General features: G+C 34.9%; 1 protein-coding gene across 1 annotated transcript in view; it reads left to right on the forward strand.

Annotated features, from left to right (window-relative positions):
- Positions 1-12425, forward strand: part of LOC138310644 (cardioacceleratory peptide receptor-like) — a 191362-nt gene that overhangs the window by 34011 nt on the left and 144926 nt on the right. The window lies entirely within an intron of this gene.

Consider the following 12425-nt stretch of genomic DNA (forward strand, 5'->3'; position numbering starts at 1 on the left):
TATAAATAAAATAACAGTGTTATCTGCTTCTTATAAAAAAATCACTGTATATAAAAAAGTAGAAATCTGGCTTAGTGTTAACGTGCAGATCTTCTGATCTTTCGATTCTCACCACCGGCGGCAATTTTTTTTCGTTTTTTTTAATATATCATGCAAACATAAAATGCCTATTCAAACTATTCACAAAATCTGGCGAGGGCTACATGTACATGTAGCTATTACAACAAAATAAATAATTATATATCTGAGGATTTACATCGGACACACGGTCAGTATCTTACAGTAGGCCAAGGACGTATCCTTGAATAGGCCTGTTAGTTTTATTTTGGTGTCGACACGGAAAGACGAGATGACTCCTGTCTCCTGGACATTAAAACAAATCATTTATTTCATCTAGGCAAATAATAATTTGAAAACTCCATATACTGCCTGCAATGAGACGTCCTAGGCCTATCGCTTCCTACAATGCACTCTATCGTGGTCTTATACATATGTATTATGTAACTTTTCATCGATAATTTGATCCGGATATACATGTATCTGCCTTCGATAGTTATATTTAGAATTATGAATATGTGGAAGGAACGTGTGTACAAGATACAAACAACCTATCTCAACTGCTATTCCGGGACCGTGAAATGTAATATTGGTCACCTCAGCCCAAGCACGGGGGCACGCAATTTATCCATCATGTCAAATAAGTGCTATGTATACGTCATGTCCACATGACTAAAATGGCAAAGAAATGAATTATATATTATGTAAATATCGGTTAGCTGGTAATAATAATAAGAAGCAACGGAGCAAAAACAATATGTTCCCCAACTTCGTTCGGGGGACATAACAAGGCATATTTGTTAAAATACTGGTGAGAAATGGAGAATAGAACCTGGCGTTTCAAAAGTTCAAAAGTGAAGGCGTTTTCCTCTTCATCGGCCTCACATAACATACACACCCCGGTACGATCTAAATGAAGGTTATCGTAAAAATATATGCTAAGAGAATAAAGTCAACTCGTTCCGAAGACAAAGAGTTCTCCTCGTATCATTAATAAATCTTTTGGTGTAGTTCAAGTGTTGGCCTCATACACAAGAGCTCCATTTCATCACAAAAGTCCAGTTTTTCAGACAAGTAGAGAAACACGCAGAGTTGGAGAGAAATCCCATCAGATTTAACCATTTTAACAAGTGTTCTGAAGTATCCTTCGTCTGTTATTGAGCGGAACTGACTTGTTTCATCGACAGGTCCAGTACTCATTAAATAAACCTCAGGGTCATTCGATTTCAATTTAATTACGATTTCTCTGTCAACAAACTAAGATCTAGTAATTAATTGAAGGACAACCACAACTCTGACTAGGAAAAAAAAAACAAAAAACATTGAAATGTTGGTTTTAATTTGAAACCTACATTTTTAAGGAAAACCTCTTTTAAATTTGAACTTTCGCCAATGGCTTTGGGTTACGTAACGTTAAAGTTACGTCGCGGATAACTCGGCTAATCTATGCTATCTTACACGGTTAAGATCAATATCTTAAGCTTGCCATGCTTCACAACTTTAGTGGGCATTGATTATTGATGAAGATAGGAAAGTAAACAAACATCCACAGAATCTATTCTGACACAATCAATTATCTCAATTTCGAGAAAAGCATTTTAAAAGCAAACAGTACTGTTTAAGACGAACACAAATGTTATATTAACAATACATGTGATGAAATTAAAACGATATCATATGCAATTTGTTTTCGAAAAAAAAATGCTTTATAGTTGAGTGGCTAGTTTTAGAACACACACAAAATCACATTTCTGATTGGATCATTGGAAGATTTAAACGTCTTTGTGAAATAACATGTCCATTCGGTGTCTTCTACTCTTCACCTGCTGTACAGAATGACAACAATATACTTTTGGTTTCTTTCCCTGATTTATAAAGAGTGCCTCCACTAGGAACATACTACTTTCAGGCTGATACCTCCATTCGGAGCTCATCGGGTTTGACATACATCAACTCGAATGTAATATATGTACGATTATGTAAGAAATTGTTTTCCCTGAAAAGTCTACTTACTACCTAAACACGTATAAAATAACGCTTATTGAATGGGTATCTACAATAGCGCTATTTTGAGCACTATACTTTTTATCCTCCAAGAAACACAGTATCGATGAACAAAAGAGTACAGTGGCGTTAGTCCTTTGTAACGGACGCTTTCTTATCACGCCGGAGGTCGGAGGTCCTGTATTTAGTTACATCCGAGGAGTTCTGAGCAGATATCTATGTAAGCATGCACCTGGACAAGTATAGAGACCAATCGGATCCCCTCGGAGAAATTTCCGGAAATCTTCGGAAATATTACACCTCGGGAGTGTGTGCCGAAGCCGCCATGCCTTGAATCACGACATAGTTCGAAAACCCTCTGACTTTATCTATCTATAGGTTCCGAATAGAGAAATATGGCTGCCAATGTTTACAATGGCGAAAGCACAGCTCAGTAACTTTGATAAGGATACGGAAACTGAAACAAGGGGGGAAATAACTGTCAGTTTCTTTAAAAACCATTTGCCAGCATGCTGAGATATAAAATCTACTAAAACAGGATTGGTGCGATACTCGTTATTCAGTGGCGTAGGAAGATGAAACGTAATTGGGGGGGGGGGGGGGGGGTAAAGGTCCTCAATATTTTGTAAACCCCCCATCCCTCCCGCCGCCGCACCTACAGGAGGAGATTAATTCAACTCCCAACCATATATCCTTTATGTACATTTTTCATGTATTATTAAATTTAATCCTTGTACACATTTATAGACAGTGGGGTCACTAAAAGGAAATTAACCAATACGCAAATTGGCCAAATTAGCGGGTGAGCGTCGATGGCAATGTATTTTGATGATTTTGCAACCGCCCGAAAGCGCCAGATTTTGGTGTTTGGGGGGTCCGGGGCCTTCCCCGGGAAAAATATTATGATTTAGAATAGCTTAAATGAGTTTTGATGAATTTGCGAGCGCCCGAAAGCGCGAGATTTTGGTGTTTGGGGGTGGGGCATGGGGGTTCCGGGGGTCTGCCCCGGAAAAAATTATGATTTAGAATGGCTGAGATGAATTTTACCAGGTATTTTAATGATTATAAAGCGTTCTTAACATGGTAATTTTTCGATTTAAAGCTACATGTATTTAGAAATGATAATTGTGTCGCCATAACATTATGCAACCCTACTCGATCTGAATATACCGGCTTCACACCATCGGCACATTGTTATGTAACATAAAAAATGAATTAATTGTCTCGTTAATCTTTTAGGAGATATTTTTTAAATAGTACATAGAATCCCTTGATGGACATTTTTAGTCTAGTTCGTGTGTATTGAATTTTTACTATTTAAGGTTTGACATTATGTGCTTGAACGTTTTAGGAAATGCGCCGCGCAGCGGAAAATTTTCTAGAATGAAGTACGAAAAATGTGCAGGAGGACCCTTTTTTCTTTCAGATAAGCATTTTTAGAAAATTTCAGTCGGCGAAAATGGGGGGGGGGGGGGGGGCAAAAAGACATGTTTGCCCCCCGTCCTGGGGAACGGGGGGCAGTTGCCCCCCCCCCCCTGCCCCCCGCTTCCTACGCCCCTGTTGTTGTTAGATTTCAAGTTATTTTGAATATATTGTCATTCATTTGTATTTTTCCGAGTTATGCCTACTTAGGCCTAGCCTATTCGTTGTAATTGTTATTCATATCATGGACAGATGTCTGTGAAATTGATATAACACGCTTATGTGATTATTCATAGATTTGAAATTGCAAACATTAAAGTGACCATACAAACGTTTCTTTATGTTTTATAGTTTTGTCATGTCACCTGTTAAATACATTTCTATTTCCTTATCTACAGATAATTGCAGACTAAACTCCAATCAGTCAATATTTCAATGTAGAGACATAGAACACACTGGAAACATAGGGCATATATACATGTAGATGGATACCAAAGTTATTAGGATACTATGGCTATAAGCTTACTAGTCTTATGTAGTAATGATCAACTTCAATAGCTATAACTATGAGATAGTCCAGAGGTGGATATAATATCAGCTATAGTAAACCCTCGTGTAGAGCTATCAGCATGAAAGCATAATATGTAAAAGGATCCACTGCAGACCACCATCAATTCTTTTAATCAAATAACTTTTATTGTCAGGTACTATGGCATATTTATACCTATTTAATATGGATATCTATATTTTAATTACAGACATCTTCAATTTATTGTAAATACATATGTCTTTGAATTTAGAAATGTAACAATTCTCTCTGTATTTTACAGATATCTGTAATTTAATACAGATATTTGTATTCATACCAGTAAATAACATCTGTATATTATATAATTATAGCAATAAATATAGATATTTGTACTTCATATGAATTTATTTAAGAGTATTGTTAATTCAGATATCTGAATTTGTGAACTGAAGAAATAAAGATGAATGGGTTTAAAATAAGAGAATGGATTGAATTCTTCTGCCCATTCATTATGAATATGAATCTATTTGTGGACAAGTACGTATACACTTTCCACACTTGTTTTATTTCCTATAACTGGAAGATGCCACGTACTCATTTACGGATGTATATATATGACCACATGTTGTGGTTGATCATAACTTATAACTATGGCTTTAAGAATGGTATTAAGTCACAGACATCTTAACCACTCGGCCACCGCCATGTGCATATAACAAACTATTGAAAGTATGTTTGTTTAACAAAGTTGTTTTGTTGTTTTCCAGAGGTTAATTATAACCGTGTTTTTTCTGTATTTTCCAATATTAGAAGGTATATATAAATAAGCGAGCACCGACGACTGTTATGTATCAATTAGACTCCCCAAACTTAATATTTCAAAACTTCATAAGATGATAAGATATGATTTTGGACTTAAAGACCCTACCTATAGAAGTTTCCCTCACATCTGGTAGAGGACACCCTTTTCAGACTATCCAAGGATCTCTAGTTTATATTTGATTGGCCTAGGACTTATTATACAGTATTATGTTTCCAACACAACGTTAGTGCTTACTACCAAAGAACCAATATATCACACAAACAATATATAGGTTGAAAATCTAAAATTAAAAGAATGATAAAGCCCCTTTGGGCTAAGACAGGATAATGACAAACCAAGGAGTAAGATTCTTAAGTTGTCAAACAAAAAGTATAATAATCTTATCCCGAGGGTTGAGATCTCCTGTCTCAACCAAAAGAGAGGGAATGATTCTTTTTCTTATCCTATGTGAGCATTTGCAAAGATCTCTACTGCCTATTAAATTGTACCTTGGTGAGATTACCTTGTACCATGTTTAGTTGGAGGAAGCTGAATTATCCAGAGAAAATCAATAAACCGATGATCAGTACATTGGTAGCTTTCCTATTAGGGTTCAAAATTGAAACCCAGGGGTGAAGGAGTAGTGGTAATGTTGGAACACCTTGACCACTCTGCCTCAAAATGTTTAAATGCAAAAGTAATCTATTTACTAGTGAACACATCTAATGTACTGAGTGTGCATTTGATAACTATTGTCAAACTTATTTATAATATAGATCTTTACACTTTATACACAGACCAAATTGTGTTATAAATATCCATTTTAGACACTTAAGGTCTTAAGGTGGTTTATAAATTATAAGCAGCTAGAGATAGTGCTAAGGCAGATACACATGCAAAAACTTAAGTCAAAATCCACCAAAATATCAAGTATAAAAATCTAAATTGTTTAAATGTTTCAAATCATATTGGAATGATTTACATGTACAGAATGTACTCCATTCTTTGGTGATGATTTCATTATACCTGGGTTCCAATACATCTTGGTGCAAGAAGAACCATTTTGATTTTAATACTGAATTCTGACTTCACGTCTTTGGTTAGGGTTTTTTGGTGAGTGTGAAAAAGAAAACAGATACTTTGTTGCTTGGTGTGGTTTGATTAGCATGTTTAATAGCCAGGATCAAAGAAATCTAGAGTACCTAGAGAAAAACAAAAACCCCAGCATTAATACAGGAAAATTGCCACAAATGGGATTCAAACTCTGTGACCTTGAGTGTCTTGTTGTATTTTGTCAGATCTTAACCACGCACCCAGTCACATGCAATGCAACTCCAATAAAATGTCTTGTAGTTTGTTGGTTTTTTTTTCTCTAAAGAATAAACAGGAGTACCGGATTATAGGTAATTAAATCACGTCACACCACAGCTTTTTATTACTTAATACATAATTTTAATGTCTTTTTTTAAATGTATACCAGGACTTGGCTTAAAGGGAAACTATACATACAGTACATATTTATATCAAATAAAAATACTTGGACAAGAAAAGTAAATATTTTTGATTTTCCATTTATTACTATGTAGGTTGTACCCAGTATGAAAAATTACCTTAAAAGAAATAAGAATCTTTGATTTTAATACCTTTTTTTATTTACTTATCAATTTGGTGATTGGTGTTCTATTGAATAGTGAAATCTCTAAGTCAATGAGGTTACTAAAAAGTCTGATGAAGTGGTATATGTTTTAGTGGCAGTTATTTTACAATATCCAAGATTGGTAGGGCCACTTTTTGCGACACACATAGGTGTATTAAAAGGTTGTTACGATGACAAGGGAATCCAACTTGTGTTTTTTTCCATTTATCTTATGCTATGTGCTGTCATATCCAAAACAAACTGCTCTCATGGCATTCAGTGGTATCTTTTGATAACTTTTCCTGGAAAGAGAAAATCAATACTGGTAAACCATTGATCAGTAAAAGCATAAATATTTCAAGATGTATATTTTACTGTTGCATTGCACTTTACACTTCTTCGTCACAAAGAATCTTCATGCATTTTATTCATATTAAGTAGTATGTATTTTGTAATATTAATGGAAGCAAATATCTGCAAAATAGACATACTTGGGGAAAACTGTAGCTGTTCTTGATCAAAGAAATGATCTTATTATAACAATTCAAAATAATTCTGACTTAGTCATTAAAACCTAAACCAGACATTTGAATCACTTAACTCGGCTCAGATCATTTCAAATGCTTGTTAAGAAAATAATACATAATGGAAAAAAATAAGGTTTGCGTACACTTTTTCAAGAAACAATATATATATACATGCACATCTATATAGGCATTCATGTACATCCAGAATTTCCTCCATTATGCAATATTCATGTTTCGCTGGATAAGGTAATGTCTCCTCGTAGTTTTGTATGCATGGCGCATCAATGACATCCCATATTTTGAAGTGATAAGTAATGGCCTTACCATATGTCGATCTTTATAGGCCTGCAAAACACAAATACCATCAACAGTATTTGAAACATAAAGTTACATTTTGTGATGATCCAGATATTAAAACAGTATTAGACTTGAAGATTGAATAAAAGATAATGTAAACTTATAAATGTTCCATACATGAATGCAATAATACATACAATACAGTATATATATACATGTATATATTATTAGCAGAATGTCAAACCCCTGTGCATCTATTTTTTGTTCGGGTATTTGCATGTTGCATGTATCTTACTCTTAGGAATACATTATGCAGCATTATAACCGATGAAATGAAGATATTCACATACAATATTATATAACTATACTGTACAGCATAATTGTATCTCTGTCATGGCTCTACTTCATTCGATTATAATTCATTTACATAATATATTTATCAAAACAAGAAGATTTTTTCTTGTGCATTAATGCAATAGAGATTTACCATGGATTTAAAATTTACATAATCATTTTGAAGTGGTACTGGTACTTTATGTGTGCCATACTGTTAGTCCTCTGTTAAGTGTATATGGATCACCCAAGGAATATACGATCTCAATTCTATACCGTCTTTGTGATTCAGATTGTGAAGTCAATTCTCTCCTTCTGAAAAAGAATTTAACATCAATATGCAATAAATTATCAATTTATGTCTTTTCAATCACTTATTACATTGATAAATAAATAAATTACAAGCACTTTTAACTAATAATAGCATAAACATATCTGTATATAGTGTACACGAACTGCATATTTAGAACACTTAACAAAATAATTATACTTCATTCTTCAGGTTTTAATTCAAACAAGAATCCCATATATTCACCTGTTTCGCGTGGTCTTCGGAACTGCATGTCCCATCTCTAGCTTATCACAAACATCTTCAGATTTGTATTTCTGGTTCAGTACATTATACAGACGCTTTGTTGTGCTAGAACACATCAAACAAAAACGTACTGCTTTCTTTCGTGTTGACTTCATGCCAATTCATGGGCGTAGCCATTTTGGAATATGACGTACACACCACGTGAACATACCACGTGCCCGTCCATGCATGCACTCGAGGTGATATATTTCCGAAGATTCACGGAAATTACTCCGAGATGTCGCGATTGGTATAGAGACGAAAATACCATTTTACGACCTGCATCAAGTTAAATCTATTTTGGCGCTCTGTCAACACCTCGTGTCATAGTACAAACGGTGTACTGGAGAGCATGGCTAATGATACAAATGGCTAATGAGGCACATGGTATGAAATATTAAACCAGAGCCATACAAACCACTAAAATAACTTAATAGCTGTGTAATGTACAAAGGAGATTCAATTTAAAACTGCAATCTGGTGTTTAAGATTTTTTTTGACATCCAGTATATTTAACTACAAGGTAAATTAAAGAAAATGAATGTAAAGTACGACTGGTGATAACAGGATGGTGCTATGTGGTATGGATTCGTTTTGAGAGATAATGTAATTGGCAAAGTCGTTGTAGTTACGGAGTAAGCTGCTCTACCTGCAGGGTGAGTGATGAGGACCATAACACGACTCCCGCCAAATTTACCCCTGTGTAGATTTTAATTTGAGGTCATTTGTACAGAGGGCGTGGTCGTAGTCTACAAATCGACAGCTTGGGAGGAACATTTTGATCTTGTCACTTACTTACTTTTAGAAAGGAAAGCTACTGTGTGGTCGGATATATCCCTAGTAATGATTATGATATTACTCCGGAAGGGTAACGGGTTCTTTTCCCTTAGTTTTCCGCCAGGCTGCGCTTTGCTCACTCAGTGAAGCGCACACAAGGGAGGTAACTGAGGCGAAACCAGTCGAGCAGTGAAAGGACCTTTTAGCATTAGAGTGTTGACTCTGGACTTTTGTGCTTTGACTTTTGATTTATTTTTAACTTCGCTGAATGTGAAGCCATTTTTTCAGTTTCGATTCCATGTTAGGATTGAGTTTAAAACACCTGAGAGGCAAACGCATCTTGATTCGAGCAAACTTGTTTATTTTGATGGTGAGAACCTTAGGAAAATAAGGGTTTTTTTTTAAAGAGAGCACCTTTCACAGAACTATCGTAAATTAGGAAATTTAAAAAATGTGGTGTTTAATATAATATAACAATACATTTGTCAAAGGGAGCTTTAGAGAGAATGGGGCATCTAGTATTTGTGGGTTGTTTGATCCGGCAAAGATAGCTTCTCATCTGCCTGGTATAACTATGGATTGGCCGAAACAAATTGTCGTTAGCATGCTGCTTGCAATATGATAAACAAGTCAATTGACATTAAATTGTGCTTTGGTACTATGTATCTTAGCATTAAACTACATTGATATGATATATATAACAGCTTTACTGACGACCTTTATATTAAGCTAGCGCAAAATGAAATAATTGTCTGCAGATATTTGGCATCTTAACCAAATATGCTATATCAAGATACTCTTATGCTTATATATCTATTACTGACTCATTTTGGGTGTATGTGCTCATAATAGATTTTAGTTTAAAAACAAACAGGGACGACTGTAAACCAAACGTTGTTCCTTTATAGAAGTGGGATATATCGTCATGGCAACGCCAAACACCACTTGGAGGAGATTAGCATTATGTTGTCATTAACAAAGGTATAGAGTTGCTTCTTATTCAACATGTCCCATTCCAAAACTAATTTTGGCACCACTGGTTTTACAAAATACACTATGTCAATGTCGTCGGAAGCTCTGTTATTCTTGTTGCATGTATGTGCCGTATTTTTCAAACTCACGAATCATGAACAGCTTTTTATATGTTATTCACCACGAAAACTTACCAACATTTTGAGAATTTCAATAATTACACTGCATCGGTTATTGCCTGTTGTCCCAGTTAACCAACACACGAGGATCACAATCTATGACGAATCTGGAGCGTTTAAGGAATTCATGGCATATGGCGAAGAAGGAAAGCTGGAGTACTCAGAATAAGACCACCGACCTATTATCAATAAAAATCCAATAAAACGCCAATTCTGTCAATACACATTGACATAATTATTGTTTTAGTCATTGATGATCGACATATTTGGATATACTGAATATGATATATATCAGAAAATAAAATGTGTAAGAAATATTGTATGAATTGAATAAATAATGTTATTGTGGAACTATATTTTGTTTACTTACAGAACATGACAACATTTGTCGCCAAATTGGAGCGAACTGTTGTACGATTCCATCACTTAACCGGCTGTACATGTTACACCAATGGTATAACCTTTTTATCGGAACACCAAATTTGAAAATAGTGATTATTCGAAATATAAATACAAGGAACTATTTTTATTTTTTGTTGCTCACATGTTTGTAATCTGCATTTTTGTACCGATATTTAGACATACCACGCTAAAAGCCACGTGGTTGGTACATATTACGTAAAGGTCACGTAATGAGTACACTTGACATTACGATCAAGTGTAAACTCCCCGTAAATGTCGTTTGTGAGTCGTACTATAGCTTCAGGTATACACTAAAGGCAAACATCAAAGTCATTCAAACGTTTCGTACACCTCGACTGAGATTTAAATCTCTTCGTCACTTTCGCGTTTGATAGTCATCTCAGCTGACATGTCACTCTCTCGAGATCCCTACTGATCCCAATCGCGGAATTTCCAAGGCTGTTGTCATCTCGCCTAGGTATGATGTCATCTATTTTCACCAAACGAGATCTCACTGTCGATTCTGTTAACGTCTTCACGAGCGTGGGTAACTGTCAGGGGTAAAAAGTTTTAACCAGAAAAACGTTGAACATATCCTACCATTAAACAAATCAGCAACAAAAACAAAAATATTAAAACAAAAAACAAAACATTTCAACATTTTTAAAAAGTATCGAACGGCTAGATGTAATATAATGGCTACCAAGCACTAAGCTACAAAAAGAGGAACATTTCCTAAGAATTTAGCGTTCTTACCACAAGATTATTGAATTACTAGTATTTTGGCCTGCTGAAGGAGTAGAGACACCGTGATGTATGTACGCAGGTGCAGACTTGCAACGAACACAGATTACATGTATTTGTGAACTCGACCTGATTAGGTATAGAGAGATAAAACCAAAGGACGAAATCGAATTAAAAATCTCTCACGATACATAATACATCACATGGCTGAATGATAAATAGAACGAAAACAAAAGGAAGGTTATTTTTAATAAGTATCGACCATTGTAATTTTATTAACTTCAAATGCGAATGTTTTAAAATTTGCATGGACAATTGGTAGACAAAACACTGTTTGTTCTCTGAAAACGCTGTATATAGGCAGAAAAAAGGTTGTCTTTCTGTTTTTCTACATACATTTTTATAACATTGTTACCAGAAATGAACAAATAACTGGTCTTTAACTTTTGTTCGTCATTTTAAATTAGCGGCTGAAATTAAGTACTTAATCTATAAATCAGTTGTCTCATTTGTAATCTGATTCTCACAGTTTAAATGCAACTTAATTTCTTTCTCCTCGCATGCGAGTTTTAATCAAAGGCATCCATGGGTTATAAGTACAACGTTATTGAATGCAATTTTCAAGGGAGTTGAATTCCAAAACGAGTTTGTATTACCCTAGTTTGTATTGACCAAGTTGGACTGTATCTATATATATATACTTAAACTTTTAAAAGACGTTGTGCATCAGTAGATATTAAGAAAAAAATAATAGATGTTTTAGTGCAAAAATCGGGAAAATTCATTTTAACGGATGTATACTACAAGCCAACAGATACGCACCAATATTTAGATTTTCGGTCATGTCATCCAACTCACACAAAGCGTAACATACCTTTCTGCCTCGCCAGACCTATATGTGCAATTGTGATCGACTATGACAAACGAGAAAAGAGATTGAATGAACTCCGATATTTCTTGAGAAAACAACATTATCCCATGGAATTAATAAACAACAGTATTGACCGGGCTAAAGTCATACCCATTAATGAATTACGGAAAGTAAAGTCCACCCACGAGAATCAAAATATACCGTTCGTGGTCACACATAACCCCTGTCATCAAAATATCTTAGAAACGGCAAAAGACATAATTCCAATCTTACATCAAAGCCAAAAGATGCAACAACTT

Source organism: Argopecten irradians, chromosome 16 (assembly GCF_041381155.1).
Source record: "Argopecten irradians isolate NY chromosome 16, Ai_NY, whole genome shotgun sequence".
Lineage (NCBI taxonomy): Eukaryota > Metazoa > Mollusca > Bivalvia > Pectinida > Pectinidae > Argopecten > Argopecten irradians.